Here is a 21,401-nt window from a genome sequence, read left to right on the forward strand (position 1 = left end):
CCACTAGCCAAGTCTTCCCTTTCTCAATAAACGGCACCATCATCCAGTTGCTTGGGCCAAACAATTAGGAGTCTTTCTTGATTCCTTTTTGTCTTTTATCCCACACATCCAGTTCATCATCAAATCTTGTTGACTCCAGCCCCAAGACATATCTCAAAAGCAACTAAAACAGTGAACAATACAAACTGAGAAAGAGTGGGCTGGAGAAGAAGGAAACCCAGAGAGTATGGAGTCATGTATAAATGTCCTCTATGAGAGATGGCGTGATCAGCTGTATCAAATGATGCTGAGAGGTTAAAACAATAATTACAAAGCAAACATTGAAGGTCACTGGTGATCTTGACAAGAGTAGACTCTGGAGTGATGGGGATGAAAGTTTAGTTGGAGGGGACTGAAGAAAGAGAGTAAGATGAGAATGCAAAGTCAGCAACAGAGAAATCTTTCAAGGGGTTTTGCTCTCTGGAAAGCATAGAGATTAGTAACAGCTGGAAAGCATAGAGATTAGTAACAGCTGGAGAGGGTGATGAGGTCAAGAGTGGTTCCTTTTTTTTCAAGAGAGGAGATACTAGGGCATGTTAGTATGCTGCTGAAAATGATCCATTTGCGATGAAAAACTAAATATAGCATGGGGAAAGGAGATGAATCACTAAGGAGTGGGAACCACTGCCCAAGTGGACAAGCTATTTTTCCACAGGTGGAGGGATTCTTTTGATCCACAGTCATAGGAAATGGTACACTTATAGATGCAGGGCAATTTGGTAGGTTTCACACGGGGAGATGAAGGAACTCTTAATTGAGTGCTTCTAGATTTGTCAAAGAATTGTGAGGCGGGTGATCAGAGTGTGTGTGTATATCTGTTTGTGTGTATGTGTCTGTGTGGTGTGTGATTTGGGGATTGAGAACTTGGTCATGAAAGAGGTTAAAGAAGAGAAAAGGTATAAATTAGCTATGTTAAAGAGAAGATACTAGGCAATTTATTAATACAAGGCAGAACTGAGTGTCTATTTGGTCATGTATAAGGTTTTCTAAAATGTTTTTTTTATTGAAGTATAGTTGACTTACAATGTTGTGCTAATTTCTGCTGTATAGCAAAGTGACTCAGTTATACACATATATACATTCTTTTTTATATTCTTTTCCATTATGGTTTATCCCAGGAGACTGGATATAGTTCCTTGTGCTATACAGTAGGACCTTGTTTATTATGCACTCTATATGTAATAGTTTGCATCTACTAACCCCAAACTCCCAGTCTATCCCTTTCCCTCCCCACTGCCTCTTGGCAACCACAAGTCTGTTCTCTATGTGTGTGAGTCTGTTTCTGTTTTGTAGACAGGTTCATTTGTGCCATATTTTAGATTCCACATATAAGTGATATCATATGGTATTTGTCTTGTGTAAGATTTAACAAAAAATTTTATATAAATATAAAATATATGTCTATTTAGTGGATTTTCTTTTACTGCCAAATTAGAATTTCTTATTATACAGCAAAGTATTTTTGGAAGCTAAAACATTACATATTTCCATTGTTGTATGCCCAGACAGAAACTCTGTTATGATGGTTCACAAATGAAATGACATTCTTGTACAAAAAAGTTATTCATTTTCCTTTATACAAGTCTATCTCCGTATAGAGATGTCACAAATTAATTTGAAGATATAGAAGCATACAATTAATATTGCACCGTGGTAAAACTATGCCCACTTCAAACATGTTTCTATTATTCTGTGGTTTACCATTACATGATCAGAAAGCATTATGTCTTAATGTCAAGAGTATTTATTTAAAATTATATCAAGTAAGCAAGTTGTATTTACAATACCAGCAGCACTGGCTGCAACTGTTTGCCTTCCTTTTAGCATTTTAATTTAGAGCTTTCTAAATACAAATTAGGCAAAGAAAGTCTCTGCTCACTAGATGGTAAGTAGTTTTTTTTTTTTAATATCTCATCTGTATTAGCTGTGTTATTTTATTGGGAGTATACGTACAGACAGCCTTCATGCATGGCCCTCAAAATAATTTATAAATATTAAAAGCACACCTACAATTCCCTCCTCCAAAATCTCTGCAATGTACCATTAAAATTATCCTCCAGAAAAGGCAAAATATCACTATTTTTACCTAAAGAAGTAAGCTGTTGATTACTTTTTCTTATTGAAACATTTTCCTTTCTCATTGGGGGGACAATGTGGTTTCCTGTTTCTCACTCCTTTTTGATTGTTCTTTTCGTCCTCTTAATTGGCTGTTTGTTCTTCTCTGTGTCCATGACTTTGGCCTTTCAAGTCTCTGCTCCATTTTTATTACAGGGAACTAAAACACTATGGGGCCAAGTAGCAGAGGGAGTTTTCAGAAAGTCATCAAATCCTCTCCCTCTGTCAAGCAAAGATAGCAAAGAATTCAAGAGATAAAGCCTTTTGTGAAAAATGACTCATCTTAAGTTCTCCAAAATTGAAATGCTAAAATTGGTGAAGCTTGTCCACATTCACAAAAAGGAATTCACTCATTTGAAAAAATACCAACATGGAAAACAGTCTAATCCCAGTAATATTTGCAGCCATAAATATATGAACTTTATTATCAAAAATCAATGTCCACTTGATTTTGCCAGCTTTCACTCTGGATAACACAAAAGAAATCTCATTTTAAACATCTAAATAAGTGAATTTGAACTATCAAAACTAATGTCCATGCATTTTAATCTATAGATACTGTCAGACAAGTGTGATTTAAAAATCCAAACTTTAAGGTTGTTTAAAAAATAAAAGCATCTTCATGTGGCACATATATACAATGGAATATTACTCAGCCATAAAAAGAAACGAAGTTGAGTTATTTGTAGTGAGGTGGATGGACCTAGAATCTGTCATACAGAGTGAAGTAAATCAGAAAGAGAAAAACAAATACTGTATGCTAACACGTATATATGGAATCTAAAAAAAAATAAATGGTTCTGAAGAACCTAGGGGCAAGACGGGAATAAAGACGCAGATGTAGAGAATGGACTTGAGGACACGGGGAGGGGAAAGGGTAAGCTGGGACGAAGTGAGAGAGCGGCATGGACATATATACACTACCAAATGTAAAACAGCTAGTGGGAAGCAACCACATAGCACAGGGAGATCAGCTCGGTGCTTTGTGACCACCTAGAGGGGTGGGATAGGGAGGGTGGGAGGGAGATGCAAGAGGGAGGAGATATGGGGATATATGTATATGTATAGCTGATTCACTTTGTTATACAGCAGCAACCAACACAACACTGTAAAGCAAATATACTCCAATAAAGATGTTAAAAAAATAAAAGCATCTTCAATCGAATTTATAGCTACTTAAAAACAGCTGGTTGAAAAACTGATTTATTTTGACCAATTATGGTGAGTTCCAAATTTTAGCAGTGATTTTCAGCATAAACTCGCTTAAATTTTTCCTCAGTGCCAAGTTAAGTAGCAAACAAAATAAACAAGATGATAATAAGCAATAGTTTCTCCAGTTTAGTGATAATTGTTTCATTTCTTTTATTCTTATGGGACTGTCAAAGTTGAACTGACCTCACAAAACAAAAATAAGCACAAATAGGATTTCAGTCCTTTAGGTTAACACACACAGACAATAAAGGCTGATATTATGATAGTAAAACTCAAAGGTCAAGCATTCTTATTTTAAAATGTAATATAGTTAAAAGAATTTTGACTAGACTTTATTTTCAATGACTGACTCAACTATTTTCTGGATTTTATCTTATGACATTAGAAATGGTCCGATAGTCACTCAATGAAAACATAAATCAGAAGCCTGAGAGGGAGAAAATAAAGTACTAGCTTCCCGATTTACATAGAAAGAGAACTGTAGTTCTACACTGAATAGGAAATTTTTCCAAAGCACAGCCATTAGCCATGAAAAGAAAGCTCTCCCATGTTCAATAAACTCGTGTAAGAAACATTAGAAATGTATTCATGGATCAAGAAGAAGTCCAATTTGGTCTATGGCAATATAACCGTCATTATTGTAACAACAAATTACTAGTGACTAATGGCAATGTTTTCCATGTACATTATTCTATTTAATCACACTAACAACCATATGAGAAAGGTATTATTATCATGACTCAGAAAAAACTGAGATTTAGAGAAGGTAAAATATTTGCTCTTGGTTGCATAGCAGCTAAGATTTAAACTCAGATTTCCTGACTTCAAATCATATGCTCTCAATTAAACTCCTGCTAGAACAATAACAACTAACCTCTGCAAGAGCAATAGTCAGCAGATTATGTAAGAATTTGCCAAGAAATTATGGTAACGCCTAGCCTGGAGGCATCACGGCCAGCTAGTCAATGTATAATCTTACAACTAAAAAGAAAAAGAATGATAGAACTAGAAAAGAAAATAAATTAACTTAAATAAGTCTACATTTATACTCCTCATTTCTGCTGATATTTACTTACTTATTATTTATTTATTTATTTGGAATGCTTTGTTCCACTAAAAAAAATGATCCACCCATTCTTTTTTTTTTTTTTTTTTTTTTGCGGTACGTGGGCCTCTCACTGTTGTGGCCTCTCCCGTTGCGGAGCACAGGCTCCAGGCGTGCAGGCTCAGCGGCCATGGCTCACAGGCCCAGCCACTTCGCGGCACGTGGGATCCTCCCGGACCAGGGCACAAACCCATGTCCTCTGCATCAGCAGGCGGACTCTCAACCACTGCGCCACCAGGGAAGCCCCCGCCCATTCATTTTTGACCCATTCAGGGAATGTAAATATTAGAATTCTTTCTCACTAACTGATAAACTTATTGCAGAAATTTTACAAGGGGAAATTCATTAAGTGAAGTCAAAATTTCCCATTAACTTATACTTTGCCAGAAGCAAGGAATAATTAGTTCCAAGGAAAAATACTGCTTTTTCTAATGCCTCCACTAACTTCTAATAAGGAAGACATGAAGAAATGTCCATCACAAACAGGAAAATGCCCAGAACGGCCACCAATTAAAACAGCCCCCATACACCATTTCCTTGCAAATAAATGTCTGAAATATAATTGGAACTTAGGGAAACACTTCACAAGCAGAAATCTAAAATCAGTAATCAGTTATTATACCATTTGGTCAGCAAAGCATTTTCCCTTTTAAAGCCTTTTCTCACACATTACCTCATTTCATCACTGGGGTGCATAGGTTGGTGACTTCCTACAGAGTTTCTCGGAGTGTCTTAACACTCAAATAAACAAATTTTATTTATTAAGCACTCAATAAATAGTTACTGGAGAAAGGTACAGTCTAAATGAATGAATGAATGAGTAAGCCAAAGAAGTGACTACACCATCATCAAAGGATGAGCCAAATATCAGTACACGTATACAGGATATTATGTGTTTGTCAAAACCTATAGAATGTACAACACAAAGAGTGAACTCTGATGTAAACTATGAACTTTAGTTAATAATAATGTATCAAAACTGGTTCACCGGGCTTCCCTGGTGGTGCAGTTGTTGAGGGTCCTCCTGGTGATGCAGGGGACACGGGTTGGTGCCCCGGTCTGGGAAGATCCCAAGTGCCGCGGAGCGGCTGGTCCCGTGAGCCATGGCCGCTGAGCCTGCGCGTACGGAGCTTGTGCTCCGCAACGGGAGAGGCCACAACAGTGAGAGGCCCGCGTATCGCAAAAACAAAAACAAAAACAAAAAAAATGGTTCACCAATTGTGACCAATGTACCACATTAATGATAAGGGAAATTCTGTGGGGGGAGGGAAGGGGCATATGAGAACTCTGAACTTTCTGCTTAAATTTCCTGTAAGCCTAAAACTGCTCCAAAAAGAAAGTCTATTAAAAAAAGATGAACAGTATATTTTCAAATTAAGAAATGCCAGACCTGTCTGAAAAGCTAACTTATTATTATTATTTTGAAAACAGGAAAAAGAACAAAAAGCAAGAAGAATAAAAAAAAAGATCTGTTACTAACACTTCCCATGAAAGGTTACAGTCATCAAAAGAAAGGCAACCAAAAGAAAAACAATGAACACCATATGTATTACTTATTATTTTGATTTCTAAAATGTAGCACTGCAAAAGCGCCTCCAGCAACATGTATAAAAATGTGTCAATCTACATATTAAAATGAAAACCCTCAAAAAAACCCAAATACAGACTAATAAAACTGAGATATACATGAAATTCAAAGTACATTCAATGCAACCACAAGTCTCAAATCGCTGGGAAAGATAAACCACGCAGAGGCAGGCTTGCTCAAAGCCCTGACATCTGATGATGTGAGCTACAGTCCTGTCAGGTCAGGAGGGAATAATATATTTCATCTGAGGCCCCAACATATTTCCAGCCTATAACATTCCAAGCTGGGAAATGATGGCTATCCCAAACTGCTGTGAGACCTGTGAGTTAAGTAGTACTCACATGGACTGAGATATGTTTGTTAAGTTATGTAAACTGTGAAAAACAGTTACTTTTGTCTCCCTATGTTAACAAACACGTAAGTGTGTTTAATTAATGCTTTTCATAATAGCACCATAGACAGAACACCACCACAGATACCACATTCTGGAAAAACCCTCAAATGGCTAGGTTATTTGCCAAGTCTCATAGAGTTTTTGACAAGAATCATGCACTATAGTAGCCTAGCTTCTATTAGATCAAGAAAATATTATACTCCCATATATTATAAGTACAAAGTAAAAGTGCAATGGGATCAATACCAACAAAGTCTCTACAACATAGTGTGGCTGTCCGGGACTCAAGCAAGTTCACCATTTTCCAGTGAAGTCTGCATGCCTGAGAAAGAAAACAAAAGCAGTGTCTCTGGGTTTGACTCATCTGCACAGTGAGATTTTCAGACTTAAGGTTGCTTTCAGATTGAATATGCTTTGGTTTGATGACATAGCTATGACCCACTTGAGTCTTAGGAAACTTGAATGTTCTACACGTATGCATATATTGTTCTGCCAATACAAGAGTTCCAAGCCAATATGTGTACAGTGACAGGGAACTCCTCCCAGAGAGCAGGAGAAGCTGGCTCAGCTCCAACCACAAATAGAAACGATAGAAGTGGACTGAAATCCTGCCAAGAGACTGTCACAGATGGAGACTCAGGAAGGGGAATATGAAAATAACAAAGCTTAGCTCCCTCTGAATGGAAGCCAGGGATAATGAATAGCACTACTTGTATAATTTCTCTTGAGTCTATATTACAATCATTATACTCTCCCCTGTGTCCCTGGAGTAACTAAAGTAAAATTTTTCTACCTATATGGGAAATTCTGGTTTAAATGGTTCCACCAGCTTTCCACGAAAACAAACAAAAACACTTTACTTCTTGCTAAAAAAGTTCAACACAAAATTAAAATGCAAATGAAAACTCTAGGGAAAAAACTGCAAACTGCAATAAAGGTGACAAAGGGTTACTATAAACATACAACAAGATCTTTAAAGAAATAAGAAAAATATTATCCCTGTAGTATAAAGTTGAGTAAAAAATATGAACAAATAATGGACAAAGAAACACAAGTGGTCAATATGTATTAAACCTGTTTAACATAATTAGTAAGCAAATAAAACAAATGAAAACAATGAGATACAGTTTTTCAGTCATCAATGACAAATTATTTTTTAATTATGATACTCAGCGTGATGGTTCTAAATGATTGCCACTCATTTACGGCTGGTAGGAATCTAAATTTGAGCAGGTTTTTAGAAACAATTTAGCAATATATAACAAGAGTTGAAGATAACTCATACCTTTCTGTTAGTAATTTCAATAAGAGGTTTACAAAAAGATTAATATATACAAGACTAGTCCATGTGGCATAAGACCAAATAATTGGAAATGATCTAAATATTGAACAACAGGGGAATTACTAAATAAATCAGGGTATATCCTTATGAGGGAGTTTTATACAGCCATTAAAATCACGTATTTGCAAAATATTACTGTTTATGTCCCATGAAGATATTAGGCTCAAAAAGCAGAATATAGTATATACCATATATACAGTAAGATACTATTTTATTAAAAAAAATACAAACAGATTAAAAAAAGAACACAAACTATCACTGAAATAATTCATAACAAAATGGTAAGAGTGGCTATCACAATTAGGTGATATAAATTCAAGAGATCTTTTTTAAAAAAATCTCTTCTATGCTTTCTAAATGGTATAAATGGACATGAAAGGGAACATGAAAACAGCCCCCAAGGTAACCCTTAGGGGAAAGAGACACTATGTGTAGCAACCACAGTGTCAAGACAAAGAGGCCAAATTACAAACATTTGCAAGAGCAAAAGGTATGTGGAAGAAGTAGAAGGGAATACATACATGCCTGAGATCTCAGCAGCAGAAAGCTTAGGATGATTTTCTAACAGCAGTATTTCAGTACAGTACACAAAAGATGGAATGAGGTCATCTATTGGCCAGCTAAATCAAAAAGTTGATTCAAGAGAAATTTTCATTCATCTCAATGTTTAATTATATAATTCAATTGTATTGAAGTGGATTCGACGATTGAATTCTGGATTTACATTTAAAAGTTGTATGACTTCAAGCAAAATGCTCATCTTTATAAATTTGTTTCTTCAACTGCAATTTTGAGATTAAAAATTAGTTCCTTTAACTCACAAGGGATCTGCTAGCGTTAAATGAAGAGTCTTAGGTAAACTCATCTAGCACATCATGTAGCACAATCTAAATGCTCAACACTCAGCAAGTATCCTCTGTTATTTTGATGACTGTCATATATCTACTGCACATCCCTAAGTTAACATCCCTAAAGTTAAGTATGTTCACGTAAAATAAAGAGCAGTTTAGTCTGACTCATGACCCACTTTTTGTCAGTCAACTCTCTCCTCAAAAGTGTCCTGACAGTGAAATGAAAAACACCATGTGCTTTTTGACTTGTTCAAAGCTGGGACAGATAGAATGATAATTATTTCTAAATTTATTACTATTCCTATTCTATTTTCATCACCAAAATAGGTGTAACCCCCTGCTCCAGTTATACCCAATGAGTGCATATAAAGGTATGAAAGTATTGTGGACAACCATGAGAGCACTAGACACGGTAAGCGCCATACAGAGCCTGCTTTTCTGCTAAATGGCACAGAGCACTATGATCCTACATACAAATAATCTGTTTCTTAGAAGAATTCTATAAAATAGATATATGGTTTATGTTAGCTGTTTTTCTTCTAATTTCACATCTCAAAACACTGACTTTTCTTCAAGAATATCGTCTTTGTAGCAGTTTCTAAGATGTTTGTAAACAGAAAGCACATGAAAAATGTTACTGAGGTCAGATATAAAATAAAAAAAAAATTAACATTAATTGTGTATTTTACATAAAATCTAGCCATACATTTAAATGAGGAATCTAATGCCAAACTGTTTTGAAGGGGGTGGGAGTGGTAAAAATAATTCCTCAATTTAGAGTCTTTAACAGTTATCAAAAGTAGTTTTAAATTCTAGGTGTTCTTATGCTAAATTATAAACCTTAAATTAAGAATAAAATAGTTTAAATTGAATGAAATGTCTAATTTTCAGACAGCTCTTATACTCCTGAATTTTTTTCAACTGGAGTTAAATCTGTTTTTGAATATTATTCCTCCTACCACTTCTTTGGTTCCCCTTTCCATAAGCCTTAAACTTAAAACAAATTAATTCCATTCTCTCTCTAAATCTTTCCTCAAAATTGATGATTTCTTTGGTAAAGACATTTTATAGCCCCCAAAGAACTGAATCCAAGATTTTCAACACTCTGGCTAGAGGCATATATTCTGGAATATAATGTGCCCAGATCACCTTATTTAAAATATCAAAGTGATAATATCTAGTGCATCTCTATCAAACTACTCATTAATCAATTTAATTGGTTCTATGAAGAATAGCTACTGTTTCCCACCTTGTGTATTTGAGACTTTGAAGAAAATAGGTCCATTTCATTTGATCATACTATTTCATGATATGCAATTTCATTTTTTGTGTGTGTGCTCCAGAAATTGAGACTATGCAGAATCAAAAAGTTAAAATACTATTTTAAAATTCTTTATACAGCATAATGCCTGAATTTCTCTTCATTAACTTGGCACAAAAATCATTCCCAATAATGAAGGAGTCCCATAGATCAAGACTACTTATATGAATGTATTCATATTTCATGATAATTAGTCCCTGTACACATAGTCTCTTCCCCTGGTGTGTCCAGTACATGTGTCTCTGTCCTAGATTGCTCATTAAATCTGCTATAGTTCATTTGAGCACTGCATCACTGTGACTGGGTTAGACATTGCAGAATCCAAGACCTATGATTCCATTCTCCTGTGTATTTCTTACAAAATCTTACAAGCAATGGTCTGGTAGTGTTGTAGAAATGATGCATACAGTAGTCGATATGTTCTGTAAGTCTATAAACAAGGTTATCACAAAGGTAGACTGCTACCCTCAATGCCTCCATTGTGAATGCAGGTAATATGCCCAGTATCTGACAAGGTTTGAGAAGTAGCAATCCTTATTCTTTTTAATGGGGACCTCTGAGACCAACAATGTCTAGAAAAATACCAGGCTCACTGTTATACAGAGACTTTTCCTAGATTACTGGATATCCAGGCCACACACACACATACACACAAGCCCTTTTAAAAAATTAGGTAGCAGAGAGTGTTCAGTAGTTACAATGGTAATATATTCCTGCCTGAACTATAATGTTCTGAATCCAGTTCTTTATAAGTGACAGAAGGAAGTTATGTTAAAATAACACAGTGGTGCAGGGGTCTCAGGTATGGATTAATTTTTAAAACGTTACATGGCGGTAGCTTGATTTCTATATTTTTTGCAGTCCTATGTTATGAAAGAACATTGCTGGAGGATGAAGTTTCTGACTTTTCTTTCAGAACCAGTTCTGTACAATCCCAAGGTAAGATATTTTGCAGACTTGACAATTCCAGATTGATTTTCACTTTCCTATTTTTTGGAACCTTAGGCTAACAATACTGAAAAAAAAAAATCTGTCCTGTATATACCATACAGATTGTTTTAAAGACAAATTTATATCATGTATGTGTTTCTACTCAGAATATATTTGAAACTGTTAATTATTTACATGTCAATAATACAAGTAGACTGCAATACTTATTGAAATAACTATTTTCTCTTTTTCGTTGACTTTTTAAAATCTAATTTCTATATACAAACGATTCTGACCAAATGCTATCTGGCAATACCTGCACCCTTTTATTTTTCATTTCTAGCAGTAATAAAAGTATTTGCCATTAAGATTAATTCACAAAACAGTATCACAGTCTCAGAAACATATCCACTAAAAATGCCTACTCCACAAAAAGTAACAAAATTAATAACTTCAGATTTGTGTAATTTAAATTTGAAATTCCTGTTAAATTATCAATAACCTTCAATAGAAAGTTTAAGAAATTGACTTAATAAGTCAGAAAGAGAAAAACAAATACTGTATGCTAAGGCACATATATGGAAACTAAAAAAAAAAAAGGGTTCTGAAGAACCTAGGGGCAGGACAGGAATAAAGATGCAGACATAGAGAATGGACTTGAGGACACGGGGAGGGGGAAGGGTAAGCTGGGACGAAGTGAGAGGGTGGCATGGACTTATATATACTACCAATGTAAAATAGATAGCTAGCGGGAAGCAACCACATAGCACAGGGAGATCAGCTAGGTGCTTTGTGACCACCTAGAGGGGTGGGATATGGAGGGCGGGAAAGGAGATGCAAGAGGGAGGAGATATGGGGATATATGTACACATATAGCTGATTCACTTCGTTGTACAGGAGAAATTAACAACATTGTAAAGCAATTATATTCCAATAAAGATATAAAAAAAGAAAGAAAGAAATTGACTTAAGACATTCCCAGCTGAAAGACAGTTCCAGCTGGTAGACCAGTTGCCTTCATGCTAATTACAAGTTATATATAAATATAAAGAGTTGTCATCAAAAGAGCAAGTTAGGTTCTGCAGAACCTAGGGGCAGGACAGGAATAAAGATGCAGACAAAGAGAATGGACTTGAGGACACGGGGAGGGGAAGGGTAAGCTGGGACAAAGTGAGAGAGTAGCATGGACATATATACACTACCAAATGTAAAATAGCTAGTGGGAAGCAACCACATAGCACAGGGAGATCAGCTAGGTGCTTTGTGACCACCTAGAGGGGTGGGATAGGGATGGTGGGAGGGAGACACAAGAGGGAAGAGATATGGGGATATATGTATATGTATAGCTGATTCACTTTGTTATAAAGCAGAAACTAACACACCATTGTAAAACAATTATACTCAAATAAAGATGTTAAAAAAAAAGAGTAAGTTAAATCACTTTTACCCTTTACATCTATGTATATTTTCTTTTGGGGGCCTTTGTGCTTAATACCTACTTGTAACGTCATAATCATCAAAATATGGATTTACTCAATATTTATAGTTTATTTTTAAGAGTTTGAAAAGTTACCTTGATCCACTGACTTTTTAAAAAAAATTATTCTTATGTGTCACAAAATATCTGACCCTGAGTGAATTTGCTAATCCTTGTGATAGTGACTTTTGTTTTCCAGCTCTTCTCTTTGAAGAAAGTATGTGTTTACTTATGTTGTTATACTACTTAGACATTCTCTATTACTTTATTTTGCTTAAATATAGAGGCTTTAAATAATTCATAAAGTTCTCTATTTAGTTAAAAGTAAGTTATGGTACACCAGCGATCATCTTAAAAAGAAAAGAAGAGAGAGAAAGAGAGGAAAAAACCTCAAGGACAGCAACAGAGGAACTAATGGAGATGACCTTTCAAAATGACATTTACTAGCACTCTAACGCAACTGACTCAGTTTATTAGATCTGGAATCTTTCTACTCTCCAGTGCTATTATCTTACTTCGGAAAATAAGCACATTTCAAATGTGAGGATTCTAAATATTTAACGTTCCTAACTGGTTTTAACTGTTTTCTGATCTTACTCCTAAAAATCTCACATTTTCATTTCTTGACATAGAATGGATATCTGATCTGGAGGCATCTAGGCATACCTAACTATATCTGAAGATCAAATATTCTCAACAAAATTTTTAATAGCCTACTAGGAATTGTTTTTTTATAGTAGAAAAAGAAGAAAAGTTGTTGTGGATGGGTGCAATGGACTTGAGACTTTCAGAATACAGAATCCAGAACCTTTGGGGAGGATACCATACAATGGTTTACATGTGTTCCCTAAGAGCATCATGGTGTCTTATTACATGGGTATTACAGCCCTTCAAATAGAGTAGTCCTTCAGCAAATGACTGTGTGAGATAAACAATTAATCATCCCAACAGAGATGCCAGTAATGGAAATTAAATTATTTTGACCAAAAATAGGTTTACTGCATTATTTGAGAAAAACATAAAACCACCAACGTAGTTAGTTATACAAATCAGACTCTCTTAAATAAGGGGGCTCCATCCCTTTAGGCAAAACTTAAAGGGTACAAATAAAGTTTTTATAATATATTCTTAATAAAATGTTCCAGGAAATATTATATAAGTCTTCAGGTAATTGGGGTAATCTCTTCCAAATTCTTTTTTTTACCCTAAAATTTGTGGACTTGAGTGCTTTTTAAAGTGGAATATGCCAGTAATAGGAGATATAAAGGGGGACAAGAGTGAGAGAGATGCTACACCAGCCCCCAAGAGCTTAAAAGTTAGAGAAATAAGACTGGTAAAAATCCTACACATAATAGCTACTGTTAGCTATCTAGTGGCATAAAACTGAGATTAGTTCAAAGATTTGGGCACTAAATTGCCCAATCACCACTCGAAATCCCAATCAAGATGACAGGGATAACCTCAGGAAACAGAACTATAATTTAATAAATTGAGTAATGTAATATAATAGCCCTTATCATGTTCTAGGAATTAAATTTTATACTTTCTACATCTACAGAATTTGTACCAGCCTTTATTCCCACTACTTTCGTTTGGACGTGTGCAATGTCTTGCTTAGATTTCTATTGCAATAAGCTCCAGACACGTCTCTCTTCCTCAAGTCCAAATGTCCCCTCCATACCTGCAACCATGTCCCAATCACCTCTCCTACCATAATCAGAGTGATCTAATGTTTTAATGTGAAAATGTCAATTCTGTGCTTAAAATTCATATTCCATGTTGCCTTTAGGAAAAAACGTCCAAATTCCTAAATACTGCAGAATAGGTCATTAATGAGTTGACCCCTACTTGCTTCTGTACACTTATTTCTTACCACTTTCCCTAGAATTACACTACCCATTCACTATACCAAACAACTTAAGAGTTTTCTGAATACACCTTGATTCCTCATACCGTAACACAGGCCTCAATTTGTACTTCCACTCTGTCTAGAATTCCTTGCTACCGCGATCTCCTTTTTCCATTGACTAATCTTTATTAAGATTTTGAAACTCACACCTGGCATCAACATCCACTCTGAATTCTTACTTCCCTTCAATTCAGTGGTCCTCCAGTACCCTACTTAACCTCTCTTCTGGTGTTTATCACATGTTATGATAATAATCTATTTGCCTATCTTCCCCACTATACTTGAATTGCCTGTGGACATAGAGTCTTACTTCTGTCTCCCCAGCATTCAGCACAGTGCCTAGAAAGAAGTGGGCACTTAATAAATGTGTATTGACTGAAGAAAACAGAAAGGTGCAACTAGCATTTGCAGTTAAACTGCTATTAACAAGACTGGATACAGGTAGGCAACTCCTATAAGGAAAGATGCTGGGACAAAAATATGGGAATACATTATGTCATAAGGTTTATTGAATTATGGGTTTTTTTTTCCCATTATTTCTCTAACTTTCTGTATAGTGCTATCAGAGTTTTGGCTTTCTTCTCTCCCTTAGGTTCTAATGAAAACATAATAAGGTCATTCCTCAAAATTTTATCATAGGGCATTCTGGTGAAATCTAGTTATGGAGACCTCTTGTGGGGCTCCAGAATCCAGTAGCCTCCATAACTAAATGGCTCCCCTGAGGTAAACTGTAGACATCAGCTTCAGCAAATACTTAATGTCTCCCTACATAGACTGATTCCAACTCACACACTAGAGCTGAGAAATACTGCAAACGATGGTTAATCAGTGGGCCTTGGGAAGCCAGAACAAGTCAAGATGGATGTATAAAGAGGGTAGAAGAAGTAACACCTCTGAGCTGAACAAATATCTTAAAGTCTTGAATAAAGCAATTAGTTAAACTAAATAGGAAATAAAATCAGTGCTCAAAAATATGGCAGAAAAGGCAAGAGGTCTATAAAAGACTTTCTTGTATTAAAATTATGTCTCTACTCACTAAAATTTAAGCCATGAGTTACTTTAGAATCAGTAGCTATACCATCATGGTACAAATGACACTACTATATTTTCACAGTGCCATGAAGAAACACTTCACTAAAATTCTGAAGGGGTTAATATAATTTTCTCTTGAAAAATGAAATCAGTGATATTACTATTTATATACTACGCTATATCTGATTCAGGTGCAGCAAAATTGATTAAGGTGGAAACACATATAGAAAACATGAGGGGAAACACTAAAGTCATTCTGAAATAAGAGTGTGAAAATATGAGTTCTTTATTCCTGTGATTTGTATATTTCCCCTTGTTGCCAGATAGAGTTTATACCTTATGGGTATGCAAGGTACATATAGGTATAACATTGTAATATTAAATTATCAATACTAAGAAGTATAACAAACCATCAAAAATATTTGCCTCGTGCTTTAGCACTTTCAACTAAAACGAGATTTTATCATCTTGCTCTCAGATATAACTATCTGATTGGTGGAAGAAAAAGGAGGAAGTGGTGGCGATTATGATTTTTGCTAATATATAGCAAAACAACTTGTTTTTTGGTTCTCTCTCAAGTGTTCAATTATTTCTCTAATAGTAATAATCTTGTTCACTCTACCTTTAAAGGATTTCTCAAAAACTTCTCTCCATCTCTGCTACCTCCTCTCTGATTCGCTTCAGGCCTGAGATATATTAATTGGTCAATTTAAATTATTTAATTTAATTTTAAATTCAATTAAATTATTGAATTATTATTGAATTATTTGTCTTACTTCTCCATCTTCCACTCCTCAGCCCACAGAACATTATTAAGTAGGTAGGATTTGGGAATATTTTTCTAAGTAAAGACAATAAGATTATATAAAACCATCAAAGGATGTGATAATGGTAGGTATTTGGTGTGATGGGGACCAGTGAAGAATGTTAAGGAAAAGCCGAAGAAAACCGTGGTCACACACTGGTGGGAAGAAAACCTGATCATCATAAGAAAGCAGAAGGATAAGACAGTATGTATCAAAAAGAAAAAGAAAAAAAGGAGGACTCATACTTGCCAGTTAAAAGCTTACTACAAAGCTATAGTAATCAAGACAGTATGGTACTGACACAAAGATCTAGATCAATGGAATAGAACTGGGAGTCCAGAAATAACTCCTTCTATTTATGGTCAGTGGATTTTAGACAAAGGTGCCAAGAAAATTATGGGGAAGAAAAGTCTCGACAAATTGTGTTGGGACAACTGGATATCTATGTGCAAAAGAATGCAGTTATCTAAAATAATAAAACTCTTAGAAGGAAACGTAAGTGCATATCTTTGTGACCTTGGATTAGGTAATGGTTTCTTAAATATGAAATCAAAAGCACAATCAACAAAAGAAAAAGTAAATAAATCAGGCTTAATCAAAGTTAAAATTTTTGTTTCAAAAGACAACTATCAAGAAAATGAAAAGACAGTCCATAGAAGATATTTATAAAAATTCAACCATAAAAAGACAAATAATCCAACTAAAAATGGGCAAAGGATCTGAATAAATACCTGTAAAGAAGATATACATATAGCTAATAAATACATGAAAAGCTGCCCAACATCAGTAGCCACTGGGGAAATGCAAATCAAAACCACAATCGTGGGCTTCCCTGGTGGCACAGTGGTTGAGAGTCCGTCTGCCAATGCAGGGGACATGGGTTGGTGCCCCGATCCAGGAAGATCCCACATGCCGTGAAGCGGCTGGGCCCGTGAGCCATGGCCACTGAGCCTGCACGTCTGGAGCCTGTGCTCTGCAGCGGGAGAGGCCACAACAGTGAGAGGCCTGCGTACCGCAAAAAAAAAAAACAAAAAAAACCCCCAAAAAACCACAATCGTATACCACTTCATACCCTTTATGATGGCTACTATCAAAAGACAAATAATAACAAATGTTAGAGAGGACATGGAAAAACTGGAACTCTCCTACATTACTGGTTGGAATGTGAAATGGTACAACCACTTTGGAAAAGAGTTTGGCAGTTCCTCAAAATATTAAACACAGAATCACCATATGGCTCAGTAATTCCCATTCTGAGGTACAGAGGCCCCAAAATTGAAAGCAGGCATTCAAACAAAATACTTGTACATGAATATCAATAGAAGCACTATTCACAATAGCCAAAAGGTGGAAACAACCTTTGTTTATCTAATGTCTATCACCTGAGGGAAAAATACACAATCCGTGGTAAATCGTACAATAGAATATTATTCAGCCATTAAAAGGAATGAATTACTGATATATACTATGACATGGATGGATCTTGAAAACATATACTAAGTGAAAGAAGTCAGAAGACACAACAGGCCAAAAATGATATAATTCAATTTTTATGAAATGTCCAGAATAGCAAAGTTCATAGAAAGTATCAATAGATTAGTGCTTATAAGTGGCAGAGGATTAAGGATAGGAAATGAGGAGAGACTTCTAAGGGGCTGGGGTTTCTTGCTCAATGATGAAAACGTTCTAAAATCAGATTGTGGCGATGGCTGCACAACTCTGTAAATATACTAAAACCACTGCTTTGTCTAAAAAAGCAAAAGCAAGAGAGAGAGTATGTATCAAGAAGATCCTGTGAAGCATAATATAAGGATGCAGAATGATAAGAAATAGCTAACAGAAAAGTTTGGGAGGTAGTAGCTAGAAGCCAGAGAGAAGGTAGTTTTAATAGAATAGCAAACATGGGCATCATACTGCCAGGAGTCAGTGAAATTGCAGGGAAGCAGGAGAGGTGCCGAATGTGGACATCATTACTGAAGATGATTAGCCATAAAGGAATACAAAAAATATCATTTAGATGCTAGAATAATAAGCACATTGAAAACAGTTCCATGAACATTTTTCAAAGATACTCTATGGAATATTTTGGCATCATTGTTTTTTATAATGCAATTAATTTTCTAATACCTTAAGAAGATTAAAGTAATATTTATGCAAATGACCAAGCTTATACGTGACATTGCCACAGCTTTTGACATAATACAGCTTTTGAAATTCAAAATTACAGTTAAAACTTTTTCCATTCTTGTTCTGCATCAATTATTTTTTTCCCCTCAAAATAAAGACCTGGATGTAATTCCATGAAAAGTCAAAAGGAAACATAGGCAGACTCAGTGTTGACAAGCGCCCCTGCTTGGGGGAAGCACTGATGTCTTTTGGCGTCATTGGAATGCTCCTCTTTATGTAGGTCCATTGTGCAGTGATGAATGAAATGGCTACTGATGCTCTCTAAATAAAAGACTCACTCTCCCTCAACAGAAGCAGGTGCTATCGAACAGCTACTGTTTGCACAGTGATTTTCCAGACAAAAACTTTACACAAAAGGAACATACAAATAATTCCTGGGAGGCCTCCTCCGTGAATCTCCTAGACAATAGCCCAGCTGCAGTAATGCCACATGTGTCATTCTTAAGGTCAGTTTGGTATGGGTGCCTTTTTTTTATAGCACTACTACAAGAATATTTATAAGGCATTCTCATCACATAGAATTCGACATTGGGGGTTATATTTCATTACTTAATGAATGTCTTAGTATAAGACCTTTATTGCAAACAATCTTTTGGTTGTTGATGCTTACAGCATTAACACAATTAAGTATTGGCAAGAAATATCTTTATAGCACTGTCTCTATCAGCCATCATAGATTAGACTAATCTGTTATTACCTTAAAAAGTAACAGTTGCATATACTTGACTTACTTGACAAAAGGAAGAATTAGGTTTGCAGCTTGTAAAAATGTAAAGTGATATTATGATTCATGATAATTCAACAATCCACACTAAGGGCTATGTTATTTCTAATCTACTCTGCACATAATTTGCATAAATGTTTGTATCTCCACACCTTCACGGTCCCAGGCAATTTCGTTAAAATAAACATTTGAATGAATAAAGGGACAGATGAGACTTAGGTTTCCACCTGGAGTTGTACCAATAGGTTTTCATATCCAGTTATTTGGGTACTTCTAAAAACCCTTAGTACCAGATGAGTCCAAAATAAATTATGGGATAAAATAGCAACGCTACTCTGAAAATGAGAAGAAATATGAATAGAATCATCTTTTTTTAAAATAATGCTAGAACACTGGTATACTTTCCAGAAGCATTATCAACACTATAATTGAGATTTAGAAAATCTTCATACAAGACATGCAAAGGAAGACCAGAAGCATTCTAAAGAAAGGCTAAGCAATATGTTTTTAAAAATCAATCTTCTACATGTGAGAAAACAAAGCTATGTTGCTTAAGATCCAATAATAAGACAATTATCAGAAGTTTCAAGAGGAGGTCTGATAATCTGAGTGAAAATGTTTTTCCAAGCAGTTAGAGGACAGGAGGAAGGTAGAGCAACAGTTCTTAACCTAAACGTAGAACTGAAAGATCAAGAGAGCCACCTGCAGTTTAAAGTCCATATGAAAACTCCCCTGACCTCCCATTTAAAAGCATTCCTTCTGGGGATGGTACTCCCTGAGTTCCTAATTAAGTTAGACTTGGTGAGGAAAGCACATCATGATATACCCCAGATATACTATAAAAGTAAATTCATCTTTTAAGTTCCATGATGCTTTCAATATGAATCATTTTTTAAAAACAATTTGATATTAATGCATTAAAACAATCACTTGAAACATATTTATTGAGCACCTACTACACTGTTTACTTCTTATTTCCTAACCAAATGGCAGCTGGACAAGTATTATAAATGATATTTTCCTATCTATGTTAACATATTAGTCCTCATAAGAAGAATCATCGACTTTTGGGGACATTATCAAAAATATAACATTATCCTGTTTTTAAAGTGAAGTTTCCATTTTCAAGTTTGGATTATAATAATTCTCAAATGCTTTTATTCCCTCTACCCCTAGTTGGGTATCATAATGTCCTCATGGCCTGTATCAAATATGCCCTTAATAAATAAATGTACCCCAGTTAACATATAAAATTGTCAGGCAAGAGCTCAGTCTCTTATGAACCATGAATCTGTTGGGGTACTAAAAGATAATACTGTACTTGATGTTGGCACGTAAGTCTCTGCTGGACCCTATCAACATTCAACCAGGGGAACAGGCTATTTCCCATCTTCAGTTTTCACAATGGAGGAGAACCTCCTTCACCTGAGATTTAGGAGAAAGTTGACTGAAATGGTTTATAAGTCTGTTTACTATTTATAAAAATTACCACATGACTTCTAGACTGTTGAAGATGGAACATTGGTTTAGAGATTACTGCATTCTTAATTGACCTCTGGGTAAGTAACTCCTAAGTCTAGAGCTGAATCTATCAGTAGCACATAAAACCTAACATGATAGAACTGTTGCCACCACAAGCAAATGTCCCCCAGATAGCCAGATGCTAGCTTTCTCAGAAGGAACACCACCCCCAATCTAGGATATTAGAAAAATATAGGGAATCAGGTCTAATCAGCAGGAGCCTATTGGCTTTTTAAAGAAGGAGTGGTCAGAGTTGATGAGCTAGCCCATCTTTAGTAGATTAGGTCATTCCCAACTTGAGAAATAATTCAGCTGTTTTGAGCCAGAAATCAAGAAAAATCAGCTCTTATCCAGAGAGCGATAAACCAGCTTTCATCCTGCCCTGGCTAGTTGCTTTGTTTCCTTAACTCTTCTCATCAGATCAGATTCAGGAAAAATAAGTGGAAATATAAGTGAAACTGTTCACATCTGCTACTAGAACAAAGCTCTGGTAAATTTACATTTGAACATAACCCCCACCAAGCACTAACAGGGTTAAGGGAGAGGAGACAAGGCCTTCATTTGGGTGGAGGAGTGAAAATGGCTGACACACAAAGAGAGCTATTCTTGCCTCTCTAGCCTACACAGACCAAAGCATGCCTTTCTCTGGTGTGGGAACAACCTAAACATGCATCTCTTTCAGAGATACTCGCTCTGGTAATATGCGTAGATATGAATACTACTCCTGGGTGTTCGTTTGAAGGTATCGCCAAAGATTTCACAGACACTCAGGGATCTTACAAACCTCTCCATTTCAAAGAGTTTGACAACATTAACTGAAAACATTAAAGGCAATATCATACTTTTAG

At 35.6% G+C, this 21,401-nt stretch overlaps 1 protein-coding gene and 1 pseudogene across 5 annotated transcripts in view; both read right to left on the reverse strand.

Moving 5' to 3' along the window:
* DIAPH2 (diaphanous related formin 2) overlaps nt 1-21,401 on the reverse strand; it is an 891,422-nt gene that overhangs the window by 533,959 nt on the left and 336,062 nt on the right. The gene's annotated exons all lie outside the window — the stretch shown is intronic.
* On the reverse strand, nt 120-14,065 carry LOC137217251 (uncharacterized; annotated as a pseudogene).

This window comes from Pseudorca crassidens, chromosome X, assembly GCF_039906515.1.
Source record: "Pseudorca crassidens isolate mPseCra1 chromosome X, mPseCra1.hap1, whole genome shotgun sequence".
Lineage (NCBI taxonomy): Eukaryota > Metazoa > Chordata > Mammalia > Artiodactyla > Delphinidae > Pseudorca > Pseudorca crassidens.